The sequence below is a fragment of the Hydractinia symbiolongicarpus genome, chromosome 3, assembly GCF_029227915.1.
Source record: "Hydractinia symbiolongicarpus strain clone_291-10 chromosome 3, HSymV2.1, whole genome shotgun sequence".
Taxonomy (NCBI): domain Eukaryota; kingdom Metazoa; phylum Cnidaria; class Hydrozoa; order Anthoathecata; family Hydractiniidae; genus Hydractinia; species Hydractinia symbiolongicarpus.
This window is the reverse complement of record NC_079877.1, coordinates 29,749,121-29,776,953: the sequence shown is the minus strand read 5'-3', so window position 1 is coordinate 29,776,953 and position 27,833 is coordinate 29,749,121. Positions and strand designations below refer to the sequence as shown.

Below are 27,833 nucleotides of genomic sequence, written 5' to 3'. Positions count from 1 at the left end.
GGCGGAATTACCTGCACAGTCAAGCAGTTTTAGCGATCCCGTCCTGCATGCAAGCAAAACTTGTCATGCATCCTTTTTAAACGTTCGCGCATTTTTCTAGGCAAAATAGTTAAGCAAAAATAAAAATGTTTGCCCGACGTACTTTTCAGACATGTATGATTAGTTGACAGGAGCGAGATTCGAACTCGCGCCACCAAAGTGACTGGTGCCTAAAACCAGCGCCTTAGACCGCTTGGCCATCCTGCTTACTTTTTAAGATATAAAGTCCCCGTCCAAAAAAAGTTCAAGTAAACCAAAAATGGCTTATGCTGACATTAGCAGGAAGGTTTTTGCTCTAACCAATTAACCTAAGATCCGACGTCCTAAGTCAGTCCGTTGACAAGTAAACTTTGACAAGTTCACATTGCGTGGGTACAATAATGAAACGCCGAAAATTATACTCTTGTGAGTAAAATGTTAAAAATTAACCAATTATCAAAAAAAATGTTGAACATGACTGTAAGAACGTTTCATTCGGACTATCGCTCTTAACAAGCTGTAAATCCAAATCTCCTGTCGTTTAAACGCTTTAGATCTCTGTTTCGAAAAATAAACGAAATTTTCCGCAAAATCAGATGGTACAAGTGAAACTTTTCCCCAATGCGACAAAGACTTGTTGATTATACTTTTTTTAAATTTGCGTCTTTCTGGGGACGAAGTTTTTAAACGTAATCAATATCCTCTGTCCGAGGACATTTCCGGTCATGCGATATAAGATGACAGGAGCGAGATTCGAACTCGCGCCAGCGAAGTGACTGGTGCCTTAAACCAGCGCCTTAGACCGCTCGGCCATCCTGCCCGGTTTTTTAAATACATAATGTCGACGAGCGTGCAGAGAAAATAGTATTTACGCGTATTTAAGCACTAGATGACATGTAAAAATGACAGAAATGTATGAAAAATTCAAATAAGTAAGTGACGCAAAATAATACGTTGATACCCAACCAGCTCTGCACATTCCATTGCAAGTGTATTCGTCCCGTGACTTTTCATCATTTTAGAGAGTTTTGCCTGATTGTGGGCGGAAATACGTGCACAGTCAAGCAGTTTTAGCGATCCCGTCCTGCATGCAAGCGAAACTTGTGATACATCGTTTTTAAACGTTCGCGCATTTTTCCAGGCAAAATAGTTAAGCGGAAATAAAAACTTTTATCCGACGTACTTTTCAGACATGTATGATTAGTTGACAGGAGCGAGATTCGAACTCGCGCCACCGAAGTGACTGGTGCCTAAAACCAGCGCCTTAGACCGCTCGGCCATCCTGCCTTTTTTTTAAGATATAAAATCCGCGTCCCAAAAAAGTTCAATTAAACCAAAAATGGCTTATTCTGACATTAGCAGGAAGGTTTTTGCTCTAACCAATTAACCTAAGATCCGAAGTCCTAAGTCTGTCCCTTGACAAGTAAGCTTTGACAAGTTCACATTGCGTGGGTACAATAATGAAACGCCGAAAATTATACTCTTGTGGGTTAAATGTTAAAAATTAAGCAATTATCAAGAAAAATGTTGAACATGACTGTAAGAACGTTTCATTAGGACTATCGCTCACAACAAGGTGTAAATCCAAATCTCCTTTCGTTTAAACGCTTTAGATCTCTGTTTCGAAAAATAAACGAAATTTTCCGCAAAATCAAGTGGTACAAGTGACACTTTTCCCCAATGCGACAAAGACTTGTTGATTATACTTTTTTTAAATTTGCGTCTTTCTGGGGACGAAGTTTTTAAGCGTAATCAATATTCTCTCTCCGAGGACATTTCCGGTCATGCGATAAAAGATGACAGGAGCGAGATTCAAACTCGCGCCACCGAAGTGACTGGTGCCTTAAACCAGCGCTTAGACCGCTCGGCCATCCTGCCCGGTTTTTCAAATACATAATGTCGACGAGCGTGCAGAGAAAATAGTATTTACGCGTATTTAAGCACTAGATGACATGTAAACATGACCGAAATGTATGAAAAATTCAAATAAGTAAGTGACGCAAAATAATACGTTGATACCCAACCAGCTCTGCACATTCCAATGCAAGTGCATTCGTCCCGTGTCTTTTCATCAATTAAGAGAGTTTTGCCTGATTGTGGGAGGAATTACCTGCACAGTCAACCAGTTTTAGCGATCCCGTCCTGCATGCAAGCGAAACTTGTGATACATCCTTTCTAAACGTTCGCGCATTTTTCTAGGCAAAATAGTTAAGCGAAAATAAAAATGTTTGTCCGTCGTACTTTTCAGACATGTATGATTAGTTGACAGGAGCGAGATTCGAACTCGCGCCACCGAAGTGACTGGTGCCTAAAACCAGCGCCTTAGACCGCTCGGCCATCCTGCCTACTTTTTAAGATATAAAATCCCCGTCCCAAAAAAGTTCAAGTAAACCAAAAATGGGTTATGCTGACATTAGCAGGAAGGTTTTTGCTCTAACCAATTAACCCAAGATTCGAAGTCCTAAGTCTGTCCGTTGACAAGTAAACTTTGACAAGTTCACATTGCGTGAGTACAATAATGAAACGCCGAAAATTTTACTCTTGTGGGTTAAATGTTAAAACTTATGCAATTATCAAGAAATATGTTGAACATGACTGTAAGAACGTTTCATTGGGACAATCGCTCAGAGATAGGGAAATGCCGATGTTGGTGCAAATCCGTTAGCACTTTACCATTTTACGTAAAATCATGGATCATACCCGTTAAATCAACGATAGAAGAGTCCATAAAATCCGTTAGCACTTTACCATTTTACGTCAAATCATGGATCATACCCGTTAAATCAACGACAGAAATTCTGCCTGAATATCATGCTTAATGGATCGAAATTCATTTGGGTTCTGTAAACATTTACACCCTCGAACAGACACCTCTTGTAGTTATCAAAACCTCTTGAGATATATATCATGATAAACACCCATATTTTCAACTTTCATGTCTTTCTATACCTTTTGGGCATGCGCATAGTCAGCATCACTGATACCACTCATGTTCAACTTGCTATAAAAATCATCCTTCGACGGAAGCTTAGTTTCATTAAACCTATCGAATGAATCAACATATTCATATGGGTATACACCCTTTCTTCTCATTATGTTGAATTGCTCATCATCATTGAAGAATTTTCGAAGATTTTTACACTGATCATCAGAGAGATTGTTTACCAATTTATCCAGGCTACTAGCCATGAAACGAACCGAATCGATGAATCTTAATTTTATATTTTTGGCTTTAGTCTCTCTATTTTTGTCAATGTATTCACCAACCTTAACATCCGTCGAGAAAGAGATATATTTCTCTTTATTTTTAGCGATAACGCTCATATTTTCTTCCCCATGCTGCTTCGCAAGCTCTTTGATAAATAGATGTGCATCGTAGCCACTCAGATTATGAAAGACAACCGGAATATAATTAGGCACTTTGTATCGGATATTACATTCTCGATGGGCAGCCCCGCGAAACTTACCGGTGAAATGGCAGTGATCCCTAACCTTGATGTCATCCTTGTCATCAAATTCTTCCATGCAAATGTGGCACACCCTGGCTCTCTTGAAACTGTCACGCTCCTCCTCCGTCAGTGGATCCATTGCTTTCTGAGGAAACATGTTATATAACCTTTTCGCCTCAGAAATACATGATCTACAAAGCGCAGAACACAGTCCTCACCGTGGTAAAGCTTCAGAGGGTCTGGCACTTCACCATGAGCATATTTACTATAACAACAGAATCCAGTGGGAACATGTTTACCAACTTTCTCGGTGGATGATCCGCATTTTCTCTCTTCTTCGGGCAACTCTTTTGTGAAAGCTTCGAAATCGGCATACATGATGAATGGAGCTTTGAGCTTAAACTTACCATCAGTGAAGGTTAAGGTGCTATTCTCCTCAGGGAGTTGAATCTTAGCAGCATCGTTATTCTTGCAATACTCAAAGTACTCATCCCTTTTCTGTTCGCTTGGAAAACCAGAGAGACAATTCAAGCAATAATACTCCTTATGTTCATGCTTTGAGTTGGCCTTGCTCAGGACACCGCTCAAGTTCTTAACGGCCATGTAATGTCTCTTCTCCTCATCATGTAGCAAGAACAAAACAACCGTCTCCTTACGATCCAGATGCTTCGACTTGCGACACATGTAGATACCTTCCGCCTCATCCTTTGTCAAAACATGCACAGCGACATCGGGGTTCCTTCTCGCAAACAAATCTATTTTATTTAGCGCCATTGGGAAAGTTAGACCATCCCAATTATACTTATCATGCTTCTTAAGAATTGAGATACGCTCAGGATAACTTTTGATCAGATTTTGGTTAAGCGCGGCGATAATAGCCCATCTGAAACATTCATCATCATCTTCATTTTTAGGATTAATCACAGATCGCTTTTCAATGAAATTCTTAGGTAGCGGCAAATAAGAGCTACCTCTCGTTAATTTTAGCTTATGAAAGTCCACATGCATATGTAGGATCCTTTCGATTGTGAACCCGCTGGTGGGTAGCGCAGGGTTCTCAATCTGTTCGATTATCTTGTTACGCATCCGATCAAAAACATCAGAAATGTCATCGTGGGCGTGCAGCATCTCCATATAGCTATTGAATGCTTTATCGACATGTACGCACGGGGCATCAGCCGAGCTGGTGTCCTCCCTTACCCACTTCACCCACAAGGTCGCCTGAGTCTTCAATGACTTCTTCTGCCCGAGCACGTCACTCATAAACCTCTTGACGACATGCTCGACCTTTTCGAGAAAGACATTGACATTCTTCTCACCGTCAGGGTTTATCTTGAACCTTTTGTAGGAACCTACAAACGCTTCTTCAATAGGAGTATAGGGGTTTTCCTCTTTCACTTCTTCCTCCTCTCCACTGCCCTTTTTATACAAACCCATGATCTTATCCTTCATGGTTTTGAAAGCTTTTGTTGTTTTATCCTTAATAGCCTTAGGTACATGATTTAGATCATTGAGAAACATAAGAGGAATTCTTCAGGATGAAGTTGCAAAAAAGGTTCAGCTCGAACAGCATATTGACAGAGAAAAAAACAAGTTGGAAGAGATGGAAAACACACCAAATATGACCGAGGAACAACAAAATGAAGCGAAAGGTTGGAAGGTTTGCAAAATGAGTTGAAAGGTCGGCAAGAGATTATTGATATTCTCAAAGGTAAACTTAAAAGTCAAATAACAAGCATCAAGGAGACGATTACTAAACTCCTTGACAAAGATACAACATTGGGTGAGAAGATACGAACACTATTCCGTGAGCAGGGTATCACTGTTGTCAGTGTACTAACGGCATTTGGTATGGTTATCGGCCTTCTCGTAGAAACTTTGACGCCTGGGGGTGGGGGGTCATCCACCGGTAACGCACAAAATCATGAAAAGGGTTGTACAACCTCCGGTTGGATAAAAACAAGTTGAATGCGTTGGGATCTCTCTTGGGAAGGTTGGCCGGGGTGGAGGCTGCAACCCTACCCGGTATAATAGGATCAATAGTATCGTGGATACTCAATAGAGCGAAAGAAGCGGTTTGTTGGTTGGTTGAGTCAAAATTTGTGGGCTTTGATAGTTGGAATCGGAGGTCTGATATACACCTATTTCGTGACAAAGCGTTAGATGTATAGATTATATGTTACACGCATCATGTAACATAGAGTACCGGTAGTACTAGGAGTACTAGGAGTACTATCTTTCGAAATACCACACAGCACCACCGACACCGATCATACTTAGCGCGATAAAGGCCAATTCCCTTTCATGTTGATCCTTACTAGGTGTATAAAAGTCGCTGAATACAGGTTCCCGCAGTAGATCCGTAAGAATTGATCTATCTCCAAACACTTTTTTATATTCACGCATTGCATCGTTTAGCTCTATGAATTTTCCTTCGGCCTTCTTTTCAAGTCTGAGCTGCTTATTGATAAAGTCTACTCTCTCTTGTCTTTGACGTTGCCACAAAACCTGAGCTTTTTACAGCTGTTCTATGGCTATATCATGACGCTTTCTTTCCTTATCAATTCTGTCTTTTGATAAGCTTGAAGAAGAGATAGCTTGAGCCTGGCTAAGGCCCCTCCCAACATCATTGCAATTGAAGCCATGTTTAGATATTTATAGTTTCAGGTATAATCTTTTGCTTAATTAAGTATTCCCTTGACATTTCACTAGCGGCGACGATGGCGACTAGCTTTCCGGTATCTTCCAAGTCAAACTTTTGAATTGAGGGTGGTGACATTTTTAACACCTTTTTTCCTAGCATTGAATAGCTTACAGCGAAAACGCAGACGACTGATGCTTTATATATATCGTTGATTATACTTTTCTTGTCCATGTTATTTCTATACTGTGAGATTATAATATCGCTATATTATCCCTTTATTCCATTTCAAGTTTACTTATTCTCACAGGTGTTTTGGATTTTTGTGGTGGGGTACCCTTCGGCCCAGTTATAGCAAATAGTACATTGTCTTTCTGTTTATACACAAAATAAGCAAATCCACCAACCAAACCGATGGCTATTATTCCCCCTATAGCGTAGTTCATAGGCTTTTCATTTGGGACGATGGTAGGTTCTGCCTCTTCGGCATTGTCTTCCTGAGTCGGCTGTGTCTGAGGCGTCGGCTGTTTTTGTGCCATGGCCGCTTTTTTTATATTCTTCCCGCATTTTACGGTTGTATTCCGCCAACCTCTTACCTGCTTCAACCTTTTTAGGGTTCTTCGTTGTCACCTGAATAGGAGTCTGAGTCTGTTCCTCTGACATCTTTATTATCTGTTGTATTTATATTATTATTTGCGTTTAAATTTCTTCCAGCGATGTAATGCCTACCCGTAATGAGATCAACACTGAGTGGTGCTAACAATGAGCCGAATTTATAATATAAGTCACATGTGAATCTCTGAAGGGCAGAGTTTAAGAAGGGGTAATTTTCCAGGTCATTGCTCAATGCGCCTTGATTGTTTATTCCCAAGACTGTAGAAGCTCCCATGGAATACATGTGAATGATTGATTGTCCCAAGGACTTTACCATTTCACCTGATAGTTTAGCTTCATATATATGAAATAGTTTCTTTACCTCATCATCTTTGAGCTTTTGAATTTGATCGTCCGTATACATTTTACCCAGGTATAGCTTGCTATTTCCGGTTAACACACACTCCAGCAATTTTTGTCTCTTACCATCCTCGGATGGAGGACCCGGAATAGCAATTAAGTTATCAATTGCCGTTTCAGCCATTTTCAATAGCGATAGGTATTTTTTAACACAAAAAAAGCAAAAACTAAGTACTACTAGTAGTACTACTAGTACTAGTAATACTATTATGAAACTGATATATTCTATCATTTTGTTATATCTGTTATAATTTTCTTATATCTTCTTGTAGATTTCTAAAAATCTGCTGTAATTTGCTGTACAGTAGTCTTATAGGAGTCTTATAGGAGTCTTATAGGAGATTTCAAGAAATCTATAGGAGTCTTATAGGAGATTCCAAGAAATCTATAGGAGTCCTGTAGATCTGTTAGATTCTTCTTATACTTTTGTTACAAGAGTCTTGTAACAAAAAACGTCCAATCTAGCAAATCACGTAAGTTCTTGGATGTTCCATTCTCATGACTAAATGTGTGTATTTGCCATCTTTTAGCCTTTCCTTAACCGTCTGTATCTCTGATCGTGATTCAATGACATCATTCTCTTCATGAATAGTTGCGAGATCTTGTCTGTCTTTTGGATACCACACATATAACATTTTAGCTTGCCTTCGTAAATTTTTTGGTATAGCGGTGTATGATTGTGTGAGTAGCCACATAGTGTGGTTTCGATGTCGTCCGCTAATGGCCAACTCTAGCAATGGCTGTCTCTTTTTGTCTAGTTTCTCATCTGCGATGATATCGTCGATCAGGAATAAGGTTTTGTATCCGGCACAGAAATCCGTCATCTTTCGAATCCATTCATATAACATACCTCCCGGCTCAATTAGAATCACATATCTGTCGTTCCAAAACCATTTTCGGTCCCTATATGTTTTATTCCATCTTAATGTTGGGCATATAATCACGATTAAATCGAAGTGATCAAAGTATTCATTCTCTAATAATTTTACAACACGTTTGGATTTTCCGCATCCCGTAGGACCAACGAATAATGCTGTGTGGGGCTCTTTCATGTAAAGTGTGTTTTTCGCAATTCTATCTTAATAAAGTACATCCATAATTTCACCGTTTTGAATGTTTAGTTGAGCGTCCATGATTAGATATATAGAGGCGTTTAAGGATCCTGCGGTTTCTGCTGTCTTTTCAATTTGTAGGGTGATTCCCTCACTTGCATTTTCAATCCGTCGACCGGTCCCATGCAGGGAGTTTTCATCTATGGTTCTGAAATCTAACCATAGAGCATATTTGTTAGTTAAGTAATCGGAGACTTTTACATCATGTAATTGCAGATGTTTTTTGATTTCGCTGGCATTGACATCCTTTGGTTTACCCTCGGCAAAATACTTACAAATTTCATTGTAATGTTCAAACGGCTGCATACCTTGAGCAAAAAGTTGGTTAGGCTTACCCTCTACTATGGCGGATACCTTTTTAATTTTCGGATTGTAGAACTTACCGGTATCTCGTTTGTAGGCTTGTTCGTCTTCAAACAAAACCAATATACCCTTCAAAGATTTACAAGGTGTATTGAATGACCAATTCCACGTTGTGTCCGACTTATCCACTCTAATTTGTCTATGTCTCAAAAACCTATCGTATAAGTAAAGCCATGTTTTCGTATTCATTTAAAATGAATCTGGCTAAGGTGGGTTGTGTCAAAATCTCATATTCGAGAGATATGTTAGTTATTTTGTATTTAGCGTCCGGTGCTGGTGCCGTGGCAGAACCGGAAGGTTTGGTTGGAGTTGATAATACAACCCTGTCATAATTATTGAATGTGATCTCATAAAATAACCTATTCCCTAATCCAGCTTGATAATATGAAATCGTGCTATCTAACATTTCAAATTCTAGTGGTATGGTGAACTTGTTTTTGTATGCATCAGCAATGGCTTTGTCTGAGACATCGGATGCGTCTTTATCCGAAGCGCTTACCCTCAATTTCATACAGTTTTTCGTACACCCATCATTGGATATGATGCCTTGTCTGATTGCATTTCTCTTTTCATACTTGGTTAGCCATAAATCTCTGTAGCATCCGAAAAGATCAAAGTCATCAATGCTCAAAATCTCGGTACCCTCAAACTTGATGGCCAACTTTTTTACAATCGCTCTTCCAATATTAGAGACCAATGTTCTTTTCGTGTCGGCTTTTGACTCGAGTTCAACGTCGAAACTTAGTTTTGAAGTACCTGGAACAATAACATCATCGCTACCTAAATTAGGAAACCTAATCAAAAGCAACTGGTTTTGATCAATGTCACTTGGATTGTGTGTCACAATTACTTTTTGGTGTGATCCTTTTACACCATGAGCAGTTCTAAGAGAACGTTCAGGGTTTAACCTTTTTCCGTATTCCATGTTTGTTATTACTTTTATTTTATTTTTACTTTTATCTCAGTTAGCGTATACTTCATTAGACCTATGACCTTTTATTCAAACCTATTGTCTGCTGTCTCTCTTATGTGAAGGACAATCTTTTACCAGATCTCCATTTTGATCGGTTATTTTCAAAATGAGTGATTGAAGGAAACCATTCTTTAGTTTCTTATATTGTGGGTTTTTAGGCTCAATATGTGTAACATCACCATACTCAGATATATTATATGTGAGTATGGTGTTGCTATATCTACCATTTTTAAGATTTAATGTATTATCCAATTCATTCAGATTGAAATGTAGTTCTGTTATGTTGGTTAGCTTATTTGTTTTGATTACTCGAGGGTCTTTGATTAATGGTGTGGATGTGACATCACCCGCTAAAGATGCGTTCAACTCCCTGCCAATGTATTTTCCTTTCGGTAGCAACTTTTTGTCTTTTCCAATGGTCACTTTTAGTGGGGCTGTGATTTCATATGTAACATTGTCCGAAATCGTCTCCATGATCGCAACTTCTTTTGTACCATGTGGGTTGGTGATTGGGTGATACAAATAGATTGTCTTTTCACTATTTACGTCATTTATTGTGATATACATTCTTATATTAGAGAGTGGAATTATTTAAATCAAAAAGAATGGATAGCATTTTCAAATACAACTCAAATGCGGCCTATAAGCCAAATGGAGGACTGGACCTTCAGATATTGGATGGGAAGGATCTATACAAACAGACCATTATTGTCTCCGAAAATGGCTCTTTTCCTGCTGTCTTTCCTAATATTTTTACCAATTACGAACTGAATCAAAACGAACAACGTATGAAAATTTGGAATGAACAACCGTTTAAATTATGGCAAACCCAACTCAATTTTGCCACTTGGTGTGCTTCAAGTGCTTGTGGAGTCAGTTCCGAACACCTGAAAGAAGGTAGATCTATGATCAGATCGGTATATCGTTTTCAAGTCTATTATCACATTAGACGAATCATTAAGCGCTTGCAGACACCTCTACCTTTTGAAGATAGTTTTAATCAATATGACAATCCTTATTCAAACGAAGAATTTCTAAAAATATGTGGTGAATATGACGTTGATTCTAATCCTATGAAATACAGAGGTCAATACTTTTTCAGCTCATATCAAAAAAGACGTAAAAACTATCCAACTCCGGGCTTAGGTTATTTCACAGACGACTCCATGACACGATGGATTGTGGAAAAATCTAATGGCTTTAGAAAAACAGGCCTTGTAAGGATTTCGAGCAATGTTAGGGCGTATGCTTATCTTGTTCTTAGTTCGCAAGCCTCAGCCAGTTCTTCTATCTTGGGTAATGATTCAAGCGCTTCAAGAGTTTTTATGAACAACCTTGAAGACATTGTTAACCGTAGAGTTGATATTCAGGAGGACATTAAACGTTATCAGGATACGTTAAACTACGCTTCAAGCAAGGTTGATTATTCGGTTGGACAAGGCATTTATATGTTACCTAGTGACATGAATCTCAAAATTAAAACAGGGGTGGTAGGTTACAACAACAAGATTTTAATATCGGGTGAAGATCTGACGATTGGGATTAATCGAAAAGTCAATGTGATTGAAAAACAGCTGAATCACATAAAAAGATTCCTGATAAACATACTACTGTGCCTATTCCTAATAAACACATTACTGATCAGCATATTACTGTGCCCTACCACAAAGATACTCCTGATGAAACTCCTACACACGAAGATGAGAAGATCGCTCTTGTGATGGCTATGACAACAGGTTATTTCATATGGTATTTGTTTAGATAAAGAATGACGTCAATTAAATGTCAATCAAACCAGAATAACAATAGAGAACAATGCATTCTTTACATACCAAAAATCCTTATCAACGGCTACTTTCGTTTTGACTTTTTCTTATGTAAACAACTTTCTGGTATGTAAAATCCTATTGTTATAAGCGTTTGATTGACAGATGTTTTAATTATATAACAAAAACTGCTTGCGTGTTGTTATTTGAGAATTTATGTTTTATTATCATTGATAGCATTACTACGTACGCTAGGGGCCATTATAGACACAGTTGAATCCTATCACTGTAATGGGGGGACACGGCAGGGTTGGGGGGGTGGGGGCCCAAGTGGGTGGGGGGGGACACGGCGAGGATTGGGGGGGTGGGGTGGGGGGACAGAAATTCTTCTATCGTTGATTTAACGGATATGATCTATTTTTCTGACGTAAAATGGTAAAGTGCTAACGAATTTTATGGACTCTTCTATCGTTGATTTAACGGGTATGATCCATGATTTGACGTAAATTGGTAAAGTGCTAACGGATTTGCACCAACATCGGCATTTCCCTATCTCTCGCTCTTAACAAGCTGTAAATCGAAATCTCCTGTCGTTTAAGCGCTTTAGATCTCTGTTTCAAAAAAAAACGCAATTTTCCGCAAAATCAGGTGGTACAAGTGACATTTTTCCCCAATGCGACAAAGACTTGTTAATTATACTTTTTCTAAAATTTGCGTCTTTCTGGGGACGAAGTTTTTAAGCGTAATCAATATTCTCTGCCCGAGAACATTTTCGGTCATGCGATATAAGATGACAGGAGCGAGATTCGAACTCGCGCCACCGAAGTGACTGGTGCTTTAAACCAGCGTCTTAGACCGCTCGGCCATCCTGCCCGGTTTTTCAAATACATAATGTCGACGAGAGTGCAGAGAAAATAGTATTCACGCGTATTTAAGCACTAGATGACATGTAAAAATGACCGAATTATATGAAAAATTCAAATAAGTAAGTGACGCAAAATAATACGTTGATACCCAACAAGCTCTGCACATTCCATTGCAAGTGTATTCGTCCCGTGACTTTTCATCAATTTAGAGAGTTTTGCCTGATTGTGGGCGGAATTACCTGCACAGTCAAGCAGTTTTAGCGATCCCGTCCTGCATGCAAGCGAAACTTGTGATACATCCTTTTTAAACGTTCGCGCATTTTTCCAGGCAAAATAGTTAAGCGGAAATAAAAACGTTTGTCCGACGTACTTTTCAGACATGTATGATTAGTTGACAGGAGCGAGATTCAAACTCGCACCACCGAAGTGACTGGTGCCTAATACCAGCGCCTTAGACCGCTCGGCCATCCTGCCTTCTTTTTAAGATATAAAATCCCCGTCCCAAAAAAGTTCAAGTAAACCAAAAATGGCTTATTCTGATATTAGCAGGAAGGTTTTTGCTCTAACCAAATAACCTAAGATCCGAAGTCCTAAGTCTGTCCCGTGACAAGTAAGCTTTGACAAGTTCACATTGCGTGGGTAAAATAATGAAACGCCGGAAATTGTACTCTTGTGGGTTAAATGTTAAATATTATGCAATTACCAAGAAATATTTTGAACATGACTGTAAGAACGTTTCATTCGGACAATCGCTCTTAACAAGCTGTAAATCGAAATCTCCGGTCGTTTAAGCGCTTTAGATCTCTGTTTCGAACAATAAACGCAATTTTCCGCAAAATCAAGTGGTACAAGTGACATTTTTCCCCAATGCGACAAAGACTTGTTAATTATACTTTTTCTAAAATTTGCGTCTTTCTCGGGACGAAGTTTTTAAGCGTAATCATATTCTCTGTCCAAGGATATTTCCGGTCATGCGATATAAGATGACAGGAGCGAGATTCGAACTCTCACCACCGAAGTGACCAGCGCCTTAGACCGCTCGGCCATCCTGCCCGGTGTTTCAATTACATAATGTGGACGAGAGTGCAGAGAAAATAGTATTTACGCGTATTTAAGCAGTAGATGACATGTAAAAATGACCGAAATATATGGAAAATTCAAATAAGTAAGTGACGCAAAATAATACGTTGATACCCAACCAGGTCGGCACATTCCATTGCAAGTGTATTCGTCCCGTGACTTTTCGTAAATTTAGAGAGTTTTGCCTGATTGTGGGCGGATTTACCTGCACAGTCAAGCAGTTTTAGTGATCCCGTCCTGCATGCAAGCGAAACTTGTGAAACATCCTTTTTAAACGTTCGCGCTTTTTTCTATGCAAAATAGTTAAGCGGAAATAAAAACGTTTGTTCGATATACTTTTTAAACATGTATGATTAGTTCACGGGATCGAGATTCGAATTCGCGCCACCGAAGTGACTGGTGCCTAAAACCAGCGCCTTAGACCGCTCGGCAATCATGCCTATTTTTTTAGAAATAAAATCCCCGTCTCAAAAAAGTTCAAGTAAACCAAAAATGGCTTATGCTGACATTAGCAGGAAGGTTTTTGTTCTAACCAATTAACCTAAGATCCGAAGTGCTAAGTCTGTCCCTTGACAAGTAAACTTTGACAAGTTCACATTGCGTGGGTACTATAATGAAACGCCGAAAATTATACTCTTGTGGGATAAATGTTAAAAATTATCCAATTATCAAGAAAAATGTTGAACATGACTGTAAGAACGTTTCATTCGGACTATCGCTCTTAACACGCTGTAAATCCAAATGTCCTGTCGTTTAAACGCTTTAGATCTCTGTTTCGAAAAATAAACGAAATTTTCCGCAAAATCAAGTGGTACAAGTGACACTTTTCCCCAATGCGACAAATACTTGTTAATTATACTTTTTCTAAAATTTTGCGTCCTTCTGGGGACGAAGTTTTTAAGCGTAATCAATATTCTCTGTCCGAGGACATTTCCGGTCATGCGATTTAAGATGACAGGAGCGAGATTCGAACTCGCGCCACCGAAGTGACTGGTGCTTTAAACCAGCGTCTTAGACTGCTCGGCCATCCTGCCTGGTTTTTCAAATACATAATGTCGACGAGAGTGCAGAGAAAATACTATTCACGCGTATTTAAGCACTAGATGACATGTAAAAATGACCGAAATATATGAAAAATTCAAATAAGTAAGTGACGCAAAATAATACGTTGATACCCAACCAGCTCTGCACATTCCATTGCAAGTGTATTCGTCCCGTGACTTTTCATCAATTTAGAGAGTTTTGCCTGATTGTAGGCGGAATTACCTGGACAGTCAAGCAGTTTTAGCGATCCCGTCCTGCATGCAAGCGAAACTTGTGATACATCCTTTTTAAACGTTCGCGCATTTTTCCAGGCAAAATAGTTAAGCGGAAATAAAAACGTTTGACCGACGTACTTTTCAGACATGTATGATTAGTTGACAGGAGCGAGATTCAAACTCGCACCACCGAAGTGACTGGTGCCTAAAACCAGCGCCTTAGACCGCTCGGCCATCCTGCCTACTTTTTAAGATATAAAGTCCCCGTCCCAAAAAAGTTCAAGTAAACCAAAAAAGGCTTATGCTGACATTAGCAGGAAAGTTTTTGCTCTAACTAATTAACCTAAGATCCGAAGTCCTAAGTCTGTCCGTTGACAAGTAAACTTTGACAAGTTCACATTGCGTGGGTACAATAATGAAACGCCGAAAATTATACTCTTGTGGGTTAAATGTTAAAAATTATGCAATTAGCAAGAAATATGTTAAACATAACTGTAAGTACGTTTCATTCGGACAATCGCTCTTAACAAGCTGTAAATCGAAATCTCCTGCCGTTTAAGCGCTTTAGATCTCTGTTTCGAAAAACAAACGAAATTTTCCGCAAAATCAAGTGGTACAAGTGACATTTTTCCCCAATGCAACAAAGACTTGTTAATTATACTTTTTCTAAAATTTGCGTCTTTCTCGGGACGAAGTTTTTAAGCGTAATCAATATTCTCTGTCCCAGGATATTTCCGGTCATGCGATAAAAGATGACAGGAGCGAGATTCGAACTCGCGCCACCGAAGTGACAAGCGCCTTAGACCGCTCGGCCTCCTGCCCGGTTTTTCAAATACATAATGTGGACGAGAGTGCAAGGAAAATAGTATTTCCGCGTATTTAATCAGTGGATGACATGTAAAAAAAAACCGAAATGTATGAAAAGTTCAAATAAGTAAGTGACGCAAAATAATACGTTGATACCCAACCAGCTCTGCCCATTCCATTGCAAGTGTATTCGTCCCGTGACTTTTCATCAATTTAGAGAGTTTTGCCTGATTGTGGGCGGAAATACCTGCACATTCAAGCAGTTTTAGCGATCCCGTCCTACATGCAAGCGAAACTTGTGATACATCCGTTTTAAACGTTCGCGCATTTTTCTAGGCAAAATAGTTAAGCGGAAATAAAAACGTTTGTCCGACGTACATTTCAGACATGTATGATTAGTTGACAGGAGCGAGATTTGAACTCGCGCCACCGAAGTGACTGGTGCCTAACACCAGCGCCTTAGACCGCTCGGCCATCCTGCCTTTTTTTTTAAAATATAAAATCCCCGTCCCAAAAAAGTTCAAGTAAACCAAAAATGGCTTATTCTGACATTAGCAGGAAAGTTTTTGCTCTAACCAATCAACCTAAGATCCGAAGTCCTAAGTCTGTCCCTTGACAAGTAAACTTTGACAAGTTCACATTGCGTGGGTACAATAATGAAACGCCGAAAATTATACTCTTGTGGGTTAAATGTTAAATATTATGCAATTATCAAGAAAAATGTTGAACATGACTGTAAGACCGTTTCATTCGGACTATCGCTCTTAACAAGCTGTAAATCCAAATCTTCTGCCGTTTAAACACTTTAGATCTCTGTTTCGCAAAATAAACGAAATTTTCCGCAAAATCAAGTGGTACAAGTGACATTTTTCCCCAATGCGACAAAGACTTGTTAATTATACTTTTTCTAAAATTTTCGGCTTTCTGGGGACGAAGTTTTTACGCGTAATCAATATTCTCTCTCTGAGGACATTTCCAGTCATGCCATATAAGATGACAGGAGCGAGATTCGAACTCGCGCCACCGAAGTGACTGGTGCCTTAAACCAGCGCCTTAGACCGCTCGGCCATCCTGCCCGGTTTTTCAAATACATAATGTCGACAAGCGTGCAGAGAAAATAGTATTTACGCGTATTTAAGCACTAGATGACATGTAAAAATGACCAAAATGCATGAAAAATTCAAATAAGTAAGTGACGCAAAATAATACGTTGATACCCAACCAGCTCTGCCCATTCCATTGCAAGTGCATTCGTCCCGGGAATTTTTATCAATTTAGAGAGTTTTGCCTGATTGTGGGCAGAATTACCTGCACAGTCAAGCAGTTTTAGCGATCCCGTCCTGCATGCAAGCAAAACTTGTGATACATCCTTTTTAAACGTTCGCGCATTTTTCCAGGCAAAATAGTTAAGCGGAAATAAAAACGTTTGAGCGACGTACTTTTCAGACATGTATGATTAGTTGACAGGAGCGAGATTCGAACTCGTGCCACCAAAGTGACTGGTGCCTAAAACCAGCGCCTTAGACCGCTCGGCCATCCTGCCTACTTTTTAAGATATAAAGTCCCCGTCCCAAAAAAGTTCAAGTAAACCAAAAATGGCTTATGCTGACATTAGCAGGAAAGTTTTTGATCTAACCAATTAACCTAAGATCCGAAGTCCTAAGTCTGTCCGTTGACAAGTAAACTTTGACAAGTTCACATTGCGTGGGTACAATAATGAAGCGCCGAAAATTATACTCTTGTGGGTTAAATGTTAGAAATTATGCAATTATCAAGAAAAATGTTGAACATGACTGTAAGAACGTTTCATTCAGACTATCGCTCTTAACAAGCTGTAATTCCAAATCTCCTGTCGTTTAAACGCTCTAGATCTCTGTTTCGAAAAATAAACGAAATTTTCCGCAAAATCAAGTGGTACAAGTGACACTTTTCCCCAATGCGACAAAGACTTGTTAATTATGCTTTTTCTAAAATTTGCGTCTTTCTGGGGACGAAGTTTTTAAGCGTAATCAATATTCTCTGTCCGAGGACATTTCCGGTCATGCGATATAAGATGACAGGAGCGAGATTCGAACTCGCGCCACCGAAGTGACTGGTGCCTTAAACCAGCGCCTTAGACCGCTCGGCCATCCTGCCCGGTTTTTCAAATACATAATGTCGACAAGCGTGCAGAGAAAATAGTATTTACGCGTATTTAAGCACTAGATGACATGTAAAAATGACCAAAATGTATGAAAAATTCAAATAAGTAAGTGACGCAAAATAATACGTTGATACCCAACCAGCTCTGCACATTCCATTGCAAGTTCATTCGTCCCGAACTCTTCATCAATTAAGAGAGTTTTGCCTGATTGTGGGCGGAATTACCTGCACAGTCAAGCAGTTTTAGTGATCCCGTCCTGCATGCAAGCGAAACTTGTGATACATCCTTTTTAAACGTTCGCGCATTTTTCCAGGCAAAATAGTTAAGCGGAAATAAAAACGTTTGTCCGACGTACTTTTCAGACATGTATGATTAGTTGACAGGAGCGAGATTCAAACTCGCACCACCGAAGTGACTGGTGCCTAAAACCAGCGCCTTAGACCGCTCGGCCATCATGCCTACTTCTTAAGATATAAAGTCCCTGTCCCAAAAATGTTCAAGTAAACCAAAAATGGCTTATGTTGACATTAGCAGGAAAGTTTTTGCTCTAACCAATTAACCTAAGATCCGAAGTCCTAAATCTGTCCGTTGACAAGTAAACTTTGACAAGTTCACATTGCGTGGGTACAATAATGAAGCGCCGAAAATTATACTCTTGTGGGTTAAATGTTAAAAATTATACAATTATCAAGAAAAATGTTGAACATGACTGTAAGAACGTTTCATTCGGACTATCGCTCTTAACAAGCGCTAAATCCAAATCTCCTGTCGTTTAAACGCTTTAGATCTCTGTTTCGAAAAATAAACGAAATTTTCCGCAAAATCAAGTGGTACAATTGACACTTTTCTCCAATGCGACAAAGACTTGTTAACTATACTTTTTCTAAAGTTGCGTCTTTCTGGGGAAGAAGTTTTTAAGCGTAATCAATATTCTCTGTCCGAGGACATTTCCGGTCATGCGATATAAGATGACAGGAGCGAGATTCGAACTCGCGCCACCGAAGTGACTGGTGCCTTAAACCAGCGCCTTAGACCGCTCGGCCATCCTGCCCGGTTTTTCAAATACATAATGTCGACAAGCGTGCAGAGAAAATAGTATTTACGCGTATTTAAGCACTAGATGACATGTAAAAATGACCAAAATGTATGAAAAATTCAAATAAGTAAGTGACGCAAAATAATACGTTGATACCCAACCAGCTCTGCCCATTCCATTGCAAGTGCATTCGTCCCGTGACTTTTCATCAATTTAGAGAGTTTTGCCTGATTGTGGGCGGAATTACCTGCACAGTCAAGCAGTTTTAGTGATCCCGTCCTGCATGCAAGCGAAACTTGTGATACATCCTTTTTAAACGTTCGCGCATTTTTCCAGGCAAAATAGTTAAGCGGAAATAAAAACGTTTGTCCGACGTACTTTTCAGACATGTATGATTAGTTGACAGGAGCGAGATTCAAACTCGCACCACCGAAGTGACTGGTGCCTAAAACCAGCGCCTTAGACCGCTCGGCCATCCTGCCTTCTTTTTAAGATATAAAATCCCTGTCCCAAAAAAGTTCAAGTAAACCAAAAATGGCTTATGCTGACATTAGCAGGAAAGTTTTTGCTCTAACCAATTAACCTAAGATCCGAAGTGCTAAGTCTGTCCCTTGACAAGTAAGCTTTGACAAGTTCACATTGCGTGGGTACAATAATGAAACGCCGAAAATTATACTCTTGTGGGTTAAATGTTAAAAATTATGCAATTATCAAGAAAAATGTTGAACATGACTGTAAGAACGTTTCATTCGGACTATCGCTCTTAACAAGCTGTAAATCCAAATCTCCTGTCGTTTAAACGCTTTAGATCTCTGTTTCGAAAAATAAACGAAATTTTCCGCAAAATCAAGTGGTACAATTGACACTTTTCCCCAATGCGACAAAGACTTGTTAATTATACTTTTTCTAAAGTTGCGTCTTTCTGGGGACGAAGTTTTTAAGCGTAATCAATATTCTCTGTCCGAGGACATTTCCGGTCATGCGATATAAGATGACAGGAGCGAGATTCGAACTCGCGCCACCGAAGTGACTGGTGCCTTAAACCAGCGCTTTAGACCGCTCGGCCATCCTGCCCGGTTTTTTAAATACATAATGTTGACAAGCGTGCAGAGAAAATAGTATTTACGCGTATTTAAGCACTAGATGACATGTAAAAATCACCAAAATGTATGAAAAATTCAAATAAGTAAGTGACGCAAAATAATACGTTGAAACCCAACCAGCTCTGCCCATTCCATTGCAAGTGCATTCGTCCCGTGACTTTTCATCAATTTAGAGAGTTTTGCCTGATTGTGGGCGGAAATACCTGCACAGTCAAGCAGTTTTAGCGATCCCGTCCTGCATGCAAGCAAAACTTGTGATACATCCTTTTTAAACGTTCGCGCATTTTTCCAGGCAAAATAGTTAAGCGGAAATAAAAACGTTTGAGCGACGTACTTTTCAGACATGTATGATTAATTGACAGGAGCGAGATTCGAACTCGTGCCACCAAAGTGACTGGTGCCTAAAACCAGCGCCTTAGACCGCTCGGCCATCCTGCCTACTTTTTAAGATATAAAGTCCCCGTCCCAAAAAAGTTCAAGTAAACCAAAAATGGCTTATGCTGACATTAGCAGGAAAGTTTTTGATCTAACCAATTAACCTAAGATCCGAAGTCCTAAGTCTGTCCGTTGACAAGTAAACTTGGACAAGTTCACATTGCGTGGGTACAATAATGAAGCGCCGAAAATTATACTCTTGTGGGTTAAATGTTAAAAATTATGCAACTATCAAGAAAAATGTTGAACATGACTGTAAGAACGTTTCATTCAGACTATCGCTCTTAACAAGCTGTAATTCCAAATCTCCTGTCGTTTAAACGCTCTAGATCTCTGTTTCGAAAAATAAACGAAATTTTCCGCAAAATCAAGTGGTACAAGTGACACTTTTCCCCAATGCGACAAAGACTTGTTTATTATACTTTTTCTAAAATTTGCGTCTTTCTGGGGACGAAGTTTTTAAGCTTAATCAATATTCTCTGTCCGAGGACATTTCCGGTCATGCGATATAAGATGACAGGAGCGAGATTCGAACTCGCGCCACCGAAGTGACTGGTGCCTTAAACCAGCGCCTTAGACCGATCGGCCATCCTGCCCGGTTTTTCAAATACATAATGTCGAGGAGAGTGCAAAGAAAATAGTATTTTCGCGTATTTATGCACTAGATGACATGTAAAAATGACCGAAATATATGAAAAATTCAAATAAGTAAGTGACGCAAAATAATACGTTGATACCCAACCAGCTCTGCACATTTCATTGCAAGTGTATTCGTCCCATGACTTTTCATCAATTTAGAGAGTTTTGCCTGATTGTGGGCGGAAATACCTGCACAGTCAAGCAGTTTTAGCGATCCTGTCCTGCATGCAAGCGAAACTTGTGATACATCCTTCTTAAACGTTCGCGCATTTTTCTAGGCAAAATGGTTAAGCGAAAATAAAAACGTTTGTCCGACGTACTTTTCAGACATGTATGATTAGTTGACAGGAGCGAGATTCGAACTCGCGCCACAGAAGTGACAGGTGCCTAAAACCAGCACCTTATACCTCTGGGCCATCCTGCCTTATTTTTAAGATATAAAATCCCCGTCCCAAAAAAGTTCAAGTAAACCAAAAATGGTTTATTCTGACATTAGCAGGAAGGTTTTTGCTTTGACCAATTAACTTAAGATCCAACGTCCTAAGTCTGTCCCTTGACAAGTAAACTTTGACAAGTTCACATTGCGTAGGTACAATAATCAAACGCCGAAAATTATACTCTTGTGGGTTAAATGTTAAATATTATTCAATTATCAAGAAAAATGTTTAACATGACTGTAAGACCATTTCATTCGGACTATCGCTCTTAACAAGCTGTAAATCCAAATCTCCTGTCGTTTAAACGCTTTAGATCTCTATTTCCTAAAATAAACGAAATTTTCCGCAAAATCAAGTGGTACAAGTGACATTTTTCCCCAAGTTTTCGAAGTTTTTAAGCGTAATCAATATTCTCTGCGATATAAGATGACAGAAGCGAGATTCGAACTCGCGCCACCGAAGTGACTGGTGCCTTAAACCAGCGCCTTAGACCGCTCGGCCATCCTGCCCGGTTTTTCAAATACATAATGTCGACAAGCGTGCAGAGAAAATAGTATTTACGCGTATTTAAGCACTAGATGACATGTAAAAATGACCAAAATGTATGAAAAATTCAAATAAGTAAGTGACGCAAAATAATACGTTGATACCAAACCAGCTCTGCCCATTCCATTGCAAGTGCATTCGTCCCGTGACTTTTCATCAATTTAGAGAGTTTTGCCTGATTGTGGGCGGAATTACCTGCACAGTCAAGCAGTTTTAGTGATCCCGTCCTGCATGCAAGCGAAACTTGTGACACATCCTTTTTAAACGTTCGCGCATTTTTCCAGGCAAAATAGTTAAGCGGAAATAAAAACGTTTGTCCGACGTACTTTTCCGACATGTATGATTAGTTGACAGGAGCGAGATTCAAACTCGCACCACCGAAGTGACTGGTGCCTAAAACCAGCGCCTTAGACCGCTCGGCCATCCTGCCTTCTTTTTAAGATATAAAATCCCTGTCCCAAAAAAGTTCAAGTAAACCAAAAATGGCTTATTCTGATATTAGCAGGAAGGTTTTTGCTCTAACCAAATAACCTAAGATCCGAAGTCCTAAGTCTGTCCTTTGACAAGTAAGCTTTGACAAGTTCACATTGCGTGGGTAAAATAATGAAACGCCGAAAATTGTACTCTTGTGGGTTAAATGTTAAATATTATGCAATTATCAAGAAAAATGTTGAACATCACTGTAAGACCGTTTCATTCGGACTATCGCTCTTAACAAGCTGTAAATCCAAATCTCCCGTCGTTTAAACGCTTTAGATCTCTGTTTCGGAAAATAAACGCAATTTTCCGCAAAATCAAGTGGTACAAGTGACATTTTTCCCCAATGCAACAAAGACTTATTAATTATACTTTTTCTCAAATTTGCGTCTTTCTGGGGACGAAGTTTTTAAGCGTAATCAATATTCTCTGCCCGAGGACATTTCCGGTCATGCGATATAAGATGACAGGAGCGAGATTCGAACTCGCGCCACCGAAGTGACTGGTGCCTTAAACCAGCGCCTTAGACCGCTCGGCCATCCTGCCCGGTTTTTCAAATACATAATGTCGACGAGCGTGCAGAGAAAATAGTATTTACGAGTATTTAAGCACTAGATGACATGTAAAAATGACCGAAATGTATGAAAAATTCAAATAAGTAAGTGACGTAAAATAATACGTTGATACCCAACCAGCTCTGCCCATTCCATTGCAAGTGTATTCGTCCCGTGACTTTTCATCAATTTAGAGAGTTTTGCCTGATTGTGGGCGGAATTACCTGCACAGTCAAGCAGTTTTAGCGATCCTGTCCTGCATGCAAGCGAAACTTGTGATACATCCTTCTTAAACGTTCGCGCATTTTTCTAGGCAAAATGGTTAAGCGAAAATAAAAACGTTTGTCCGACGTACTTTTCAGACATGTATGATTAGTTGACAGGAGCGAGATTCGAACTCGCGCCACAGAAGTGACAGGTGCCTAAAACCAGCACCTTAGACCTCTGGGCCATCCTGCCTTTTTTTTAAGATATAAAATCCCCGTCCCAAAAAAGTTCAAGTAAACCAAAAATGGTTTATTCTGACATTAGCAGGAAGGTTTTTGCTCTGACCAATTAACTTAAGATCCAACGTCCTAAGTCTGTCCCTTGACAAGTAAACTTTGACAAGTTCACATTGCGTAGGTAAAATAATCAAACGCCGAAAATTATACTCTTGTGGGTTAAATGTTAAATATTATGCAATTATCAAGAAAAATGTTTAACATGACTGTAAGACCATTTCATTCGGACTATCGCTCTTAACAAGCTGTAAATCCAAATCTCCTGTCGTTTAAACGCTTTAGATCTCTATTTCCTAAAATAAACGAAATTTTCCGCAAAATCAAGTGGTACAAGTGACATTTTTCCCCAATGCGACAAACACTTATTAATTATACTTTTTCTCAAATTTGGTCTTTCTGGGGACGAAGTTCTTAAGCGTAATCAATATTCTCTTCGATATAAGATGACAGGAGCGAGATTCGAACTCGCGCCACCGAAGTGACTGGTGCCTTAAACCAGCACCTTAGACCGCTCGGCCATCCTGCCCGGTTTTTCAAATACATAATGTCGACAAGCGTGCAGAGAAAATAGTATTTACGCGTATTTAAGCACTAGATGACATGTAAAAATGACCAAAATGTATGAAAAATTCAAATAAGTAAGTGACGCAAAATAATACGTTGATACCCAACCAGCTCTGCACATTCCATTGCAAGTTCATTCGTCCCGTAACTCTTCATCAATTAAGAGAGTTTTGCCTGATTGTGGGCGGAATTACCTGCACAGTCAAGAAGTTTGAGCGATCCGGTCCTGCATGCAAGCGAAACTTGTGATACATCCTTTTTAAACGTTCGCGCATTTTTCTAGGCAAAATAGTTAAGCGGAAATAAAAACGTTTGACAGACGTACTTTTCAGACATGTATGATTAGTTGACAGGAGCGAGATTCGAACTCGCGCCACCAAAGTGACTGGTGCCTAAAACCAGCGCCTTAGACCGCTCGGCCATCATGCCTACTTTTTAAGATATAAAGTCCCCGTCCCAAAAAAGTTCAAGTAAACCAAAAATGGCTTATGCTGACATTAGCAGGAAAGTTTTTGCTCTAACCAATTAACCTAAGATCCGAAGTCCTAAATCTGTCCGTTGACAAGTAAACTTTGACAAGTTCACATTGCGTGGGTACAATAATGAAGCGCCGAAAATTATACTCTTGTGGGTTAAATGTTAAAAATTATACAATTATCAAGAAAAATGTTGCACATGACTGTAAGAACGTTTCATTCGGACTATCGCTCTTAACAAGCTGTAAATCCAAATCTCCCGTCGTTTAAACGCTTTAGATCTCTGTTTCGGAAAATAAACGCAATTTTCCGCAAAATCAAGTGGTACAAGTGACATTTTTCCCCAATGCAACAAAAACTTATTAATTATACTTTTTCTAAAATTTGCGTCTTTCTGGGGACGAAGTTTTTAAGCGTAATCAATATTCTCTGCCCGAGGACATTTCCGGTCATGTGATATAAGATGACAGGAGCGAGATTCGAACTCGCGCCACCGAAGTGACTGGTGCCTTAAACCAGCGCCTTAGACCGCTCGGCCATCCTGCCCGGTTTTTCAAATACATAATGTCGACGAGCGTGCAGAGAAAATAGTATTTACGAGTATTTAAGCACTAGATGACATGTAAAAATGATCGAAATGTATGAAAAATTCAAATAAGTAAGTGACGTAAAATAATACGTTGATACCCAACCAGCTCTGCCCATTCCATTGCAAGTGTATTCGTCCCGTGACTTTTCATCAATTTAGAGAGTTTTGCCTGATTGTGGGCGGAATTACCTGCACAGTCAAGCAGTTTTAGCGATCTCGTCCTGCATGCAAGCGAAACTTGTGATACATCCTTTTTAAACGTCGCGCATTTTTCTAGGCAAAATAGTTAAGCGGAAATAAAAACGTTTGACCGACGTACTTTTCAGACATGTACGATTAGTTGACAGGAGCGAGATTCGAACTCGCGCCACCAAAGTGACTGGTGCCTAAAACCAGCGCCTTAGACCGCTCGGCCATCATGCCTACTTTTTAAGATATAAAGTCCCCGTCCCAAAAAATTTCAAGTAAACCAAAAATGGCTTATGCTGACATTAGCAGGAAAGTTTTTGCTCTAACCAATTAACCTAAGATCCGAAGTCCTAAATCTGTCCGTTGACAAGTAAACTTTGACAAGTTCACATTGCGTGGGTAAAATAATGAAACGCCGAAAATTGTACTCTTGTGGGTTAAATGTTAAATATTATGCAATTATCAAGAAAAATGTTGAACATCACTGTAAGACCGTTTCATTCGGACTATCGCTCTTAACAAGCTGTAAATCCAAATCTCCCGTCGTTTAAACGCTTTAGATCTCTGTTTCGGAAAATAAACGCAATTTTCCGCAAAATCAAGTGGTACAAGTGACATTTTTCCCCAATGCAACAAAAACTTATTAATTATACTTTTTCTAAAATTTGCGTCTTTCTGGGGACGAAGTTTTTAAGCGTAATCAATATTCTCTGCCCGAGGACATTTCCGGTCATGCGATATAAGATGACAGGAGCGAGATTCGAACTCGCGCCACCGAAGTGACTGGTGCCTTAAACCAGCGCCTTAGACCGCTCGGCCATCCTGCCCGGTTTTTCAAATACATAATGTCGACGAGCGTGCAGAGAAAATAGTATTTACGAGTATTTAAGCACTAGATGACATGTAAAAATGACCGAAATGTATGAAAAATTCAAATAAGTAAGTGACGTAAAATAATACGTTGATACCCAACCAGCTCTGCCCATTCCATTGCAAGTGTATTCGTCCCGTGACTTTTCATCAATTTAGAGAGTTTTGCCTGATTGTGGTCGGAATTACCTGCACAGTCAAGCAGTTTTAGCGATCTCGTCCTGCATGCAAGCGAAACTTGTGATACATCCTTTTTAAACGTCGCGCATTTTTCTAGGCAAAATAGTTAAGCGGAAATAAAAACGTTTGACCGACGTACTTTTCAGACATGTACGATTAGTTGACAGGAGCGAGATTCGAACTCGCGCCACCAAAGTGACTGGTGCCTAAAACCAGCGCCTTAGACCGCTCGGCCATCATGCCTACTTTTTAAGATATAAAGTCCCCGTCCCAAAAAATTTCAAGTAAACCAAAAATGGCTTATGCTGACATTAGCAGGAAAGTTTTTGCTCTAACCAATTAACCTAAGATCCGAAGTCCTAAATCTGTCCGTTGACAAGTAAACTTTGACAAGTTCACATTGCGTGGGTACAATAATGAAGCGCCGAAAATTATACTCTTGTGGGTTAAATGTTAAAAATTATACAATTATCAAGAACAATGTTGAACATGACTGTAAGAACGTTTCATTCGGACTATCGCTCTTAACAAGCTGTAAATCCAAATCTCCTGTCGTTTAAACGCTTTAGATCTCTGTTTCAAAAAATAAACGAAATGTTCCGCAAAATCAAGTGGTACAAGTGACATTTTTCCCCAATGCAACAAAAACTTATTAATTATACTTTTTCTAAAATTTGCGTCTTTCTGGGGACGAAGTTTTTAAGCGTAATCAATATTCTCTGCCCGAGGACATTTCCGGTCATGCGATATAAGATGACAGGAGCGAGATTCGAACTCGCGCCACCGAAGTGACTGGTGCCTTAAACCAGCGCCTTAGACCGCTCGGCCATACTGCCCGGTTTTTCAAATACATAATGTCGACGAGCGTGCAGAGAAAATAGTATTTACGAGTATTTAAGCACTAGATGACATGTAAAAATGACCGAAATGTATGAAAAATTCAAATAAGTAAGTGACGTAAAATAATACGTTGATACCCAACCAGCTCTGCCCATTCCATTGCAAGTGTATTCGTCCCGTGACTTTTCATCAATTTAGAGAGTTTTGCCTGATTGTGGGCGGAATTACCTGCACAGTCAAGCAGTTTTAGCGATCTCGTCCTGCATGCAAGCGAAACTTGTGATACATCCTTTTTAAACGTCGCGCATTTTTCTAGGCAAAATAGTTAAGCGGAAATAAAAACGTTTGACCGACGTACTTTTCAGACATATACGATTAGTTGACAGGAGCGAGATTCGAACTCGCGCCACCAAAGTGACTGGTGCCTAAAACCAGCGCCTTAGACCGCTCGGCCATCATGCCTACTTTTTAAGATATAAAGTCCCCGTCCCAAAAAATTTCAAGTAAACCAAAAATGGCTTATGCTGACATTAGCAGGAAAGTTTTTGCTCTAACCAATTAACCTAAGATCCGAAGTCCTAAATCTGTCCGTTGACAAGTAAACTTTGACAAGTTCACATTGCGTGGGTACAATAATGAAGCGCCGAAAATTATACTCTTGTGGGTTAAATGTTAAAAATTATACAATTATCAAGAACAATGTTGAACATGACTGTAAGAACGTTTCATTCGGACTATCGCTCTTAACAAGCTGTAAATCCAAATCTCCTGTCGTTTAAACGCTTTAGATCTCTGTTTCGAAAAATAAACGAAATGTTCCGCAAAATCAAGTGGTACAAGTGACATTTTTCCCCAATGCAACAAAAACTTATTAATTATACTTTTTCTAAAATTTGCGTCTTTC

At 39.5% G+C, this 27,833-nt stretch overlaps 26 non-coding genes across 26 annotated transcripts; all 26 read right to left on the bottom strand.

The window, feature by feature from the left end:
• Positions 1-164: 164 nt before the first annotated feature.
• Trnal-uag (transfer RNA leucine (anticodon UAG)) lies at positions 165-246 on the bottom strand. Its single transcript has one exon. It is a non-coding gene; the product is annotated as a tRNA-Leu (tRNA).
• Positions 247-756: 510 nt separating this feature from the next.
• Positions 757-838, bottom strand: Trnal-aag (transfer RNA leucine (anticodon AAG)). Its single transcript has one exon. It is a non-coding gene; the product is annotated as a tRNA-Leu (tRNA).
• A 385-nt stretch (positions 839-1,223) lies between these two features.
• On the bottom strand, positions 1,224-1,305 carry Trnal-uag (transfer RNA leucine (anticodon UAG)). Its single transcript has one exon. It is a non-coding gene; the product is annotated as a tRNA-Leu (tRNA).
• A 976-nt stretch (positions 1,306-2,281) lies between these two features.
• Trnal-uag (transfer RNA leucine (anticodon UAG)) lies at positions 2,282-2,363 on the bottom strand. Its single transcript has one exon. It is a non-coding gene; the product is annotated as a tRNA-Leu (tRNA).
• A 9,764-nt stretch (positions 2,364-12,127) lies between these two features.
• Positions 12,128-12,209, bottom strand: Trnaf-aaa (transfer RNA phenylalanine (anticodon AAA)). Its single transcript has one exon. It is a non-coding gene; the product is annotated as a tRNA-Phe (tRNA).
• A 2,492-nt stretch (positions 12,210-14,701) lies between these two features.
• Positions 14,702-14,783, bottom strand: Trnal-uag (transfer RNA leucine (anticodon UAG)). The gene has a single exon. It is a non-coding gene; the product is annotated as a tRNA-Leu (tRNA).
• Positions 14,784-15,748: 965 nt separating this feature from the next.
• On the bottom strand, positions 15,749-15,830 carry Trnal-uag (transfer RNA leucine (anticodon UAG)). Its single transcript has one exon. It is a non-coding gene; the product is annotated as a tRNA-Leu (tRNA).
• Positions 15,831-16,342: 512 nt separating this feature from the next.
• Trnal-aag (transfer RNA leucine (anticodon AAG)) lies at positions 16,343-16,424 on the bottom strand. The gene has a single exon. It is a non-coding gene; the product is annotated as a tRNA-Leu (tRNA).
• A 385-nt stretch (positions 16,425-16,809) lies between these two features.
• Positions 16,810-16,891, bottom strand: Trnal-uag (transfer RNA leucine (anticodon UAG)). The gene has a single exon. It is a non-coding gene; the product is annotated as a tRNA-Leu (tRNA).
• A 511-nt stretch (positions 16,892-17,402) lies between these two features.
• On the bottom strand, positions 17,403-17,484 carry Trnal-aag (transfer RNA leucine (anticodon AAG)). Its single transcript has one exon. It is a non-coding gene; the product is annotated as a tRNA-Leu (tRNA).
• A 976-nt stretch (positions 17,485-18,460) lies between these two features.
• Positions 18,461-18,542, bottom strand: Trnal-aag (transfer RNA leucine (anticodon AAG)). Its single transcript has one exon. It is a non-coding gene; the product is annotated as a tRNA-Leu (tRNA).
• A 385-nt stretch (positions 18,543-18,927) lies between these two features.
• On the bottom strand, positions 18,928-19,009 carry Trnal-uag (transfer RNA leucine (anticodon UAG)). The gene has a single exon. It is a non-coding gene; the product is annotated as a tRNA-Leu (tRNA).
• A 510-nt stretch (positions 19,010-19,519) lies between these two features.
• On the bottom strand, positions 19,520-19,601 carry Trnal-aag (transfer RNA leucine (anticodon AAG)). Its single transcript has one exon. It is a non-coding gene; the product is annotated as a tRNA-Leu (tRNA).
• Positions 19,602-19,986: 385 nt separating this feature from the next.
• Positions 19,987-20,068, bottom strand: Trnal-uag (transfer RNA leucine (anticodon UAG)). The gene has a single exon. It is a non-coding gene; the product is annotated as a tRNA-Leu (tRNA).
• Positions 20,069-20,579: 511 nt separating this feature from the next.
• On the bottom strand, positions 20,580-20,661 carry Trnal-aag (transfer RNA leucine (anticodon AAG)). The gene has a single exon. It is a non-coding gene; the product is annotated as a tRNA-Leu (tRNA).
• A 907-nt stretch (positions 20,662-21,568) lies between these two features.
• Trnal-aag (transfer RNA leucine (anticodon AAG)) lies at positions 21,569-21,650 on the bottom strand. The gene has a single exon. It is a non-coding gene; the product is annotated as a tRNA-Leu (tRNA).
• A 385-nt stretch (positions 21,651-22,035) lies between these two features.
• On the bottom strand, positions 22,036-22,117 carry Trnal-uag (transfer RNA leucine (anticodon UAG)). The gene has a single exon. It is a non-coding gene; the product is annotated as a tRNA-Leu (tRNA).
• Positions 22,118-22,628: 511 nt separating this feature from the next.
• Positions 22,629-22,710, bottom strand: Trnal-aag (transfer RNA leucine (anticodon AAG)). Its single transcript has one exon. It is a non-coding gene; the product is annotated as a tRNA-Leu (tRNA).
• A 955-nt stretch (positions 22,711-23,665) lies between these two features.
• On the bottom strand, positions 23,666-23,747 carry Trnal-aag (transfer RNA leucine (anticodon AAG)). The gene has a single exon. It is a non-coding gene; the product is annotated as a tRNA-Leu (tRNA).
• A 385-nt stretch (positions 23,748-24,132) lies between these two features.
• On the bottom strand, positions 24,133-24,214 carry Trnal-uag (transfer RNA leucine (anticodon UAG)). Its single transcript has one exon. It is a non-coding gene; the product is annotated as a tRNA-Leu (tRNA).
• A 511-nt stretch (positions 24,215-24,725) lies between these two features.
• Trnal-aag (transfer RNA leucine (anticodon AAG)) lies at positions 24,726-24,807 on the bottom strand. Its single transcript has one exon. It is a non-coding gene; the product is annotated as a tRNA-Leu (tRNA).
• A 384-nt stretch (positions 24,808-25,191) lies between these two features.
• Trnal-uag (transfer RNA leucine (anticodon UAG)) lies at positions 25,192-25,273 on the bottom strand. Its single transcript has one exon. It is a non-coding gene; the product is annotated as a tRNA-Leu (tRNA).
• Positions 25,274-25,784: 511 nt separating this feature from the next.
• On the bottom strand, positions 25,785-25,866 carry Trnal-aag (transfer RNA leucine (anticodon AAG)). The gene has a single exon. It is a non-coding gene; the product is annotated as a tRNA-Leu (tRNA).
• Positions 25,867-26,250: 384 nt separating this feature from the next.
• On the bottom strand, positions 26,251-26,332 carry Trnal-uag (transfer RNA leucine (anticodon UAG)). Its single transcript has one exon. It is a non-coding gene; the product is annotated as a tRNA-Leu (tRNA).
• A 511-nt stretch (positions 26,333-26,843) lies between these two features.
• Trnal-aag (transfer RNA leucine (anticodon AAG)) lies at positions 26,844-26,925 on the bottom strand. The gene has a single exon. It is a non-coding gene; the product is annotated as a tRNA-Leu (tRNA).
• Positions 26,926-27,309: 384 nt separating this feature from the next.
• On the bottom strand, positions 27,310-27,391 carry Trnal-uag (transfer RNA leucine (anticodon UAG)). Its single transcript has one exon. It is a non-coding gene; the product is annotated as a tRNA-Leu (tRNA).
• Between the last annotated feature and the right edge of the window lie 442 nt (positions 27,392-27,833).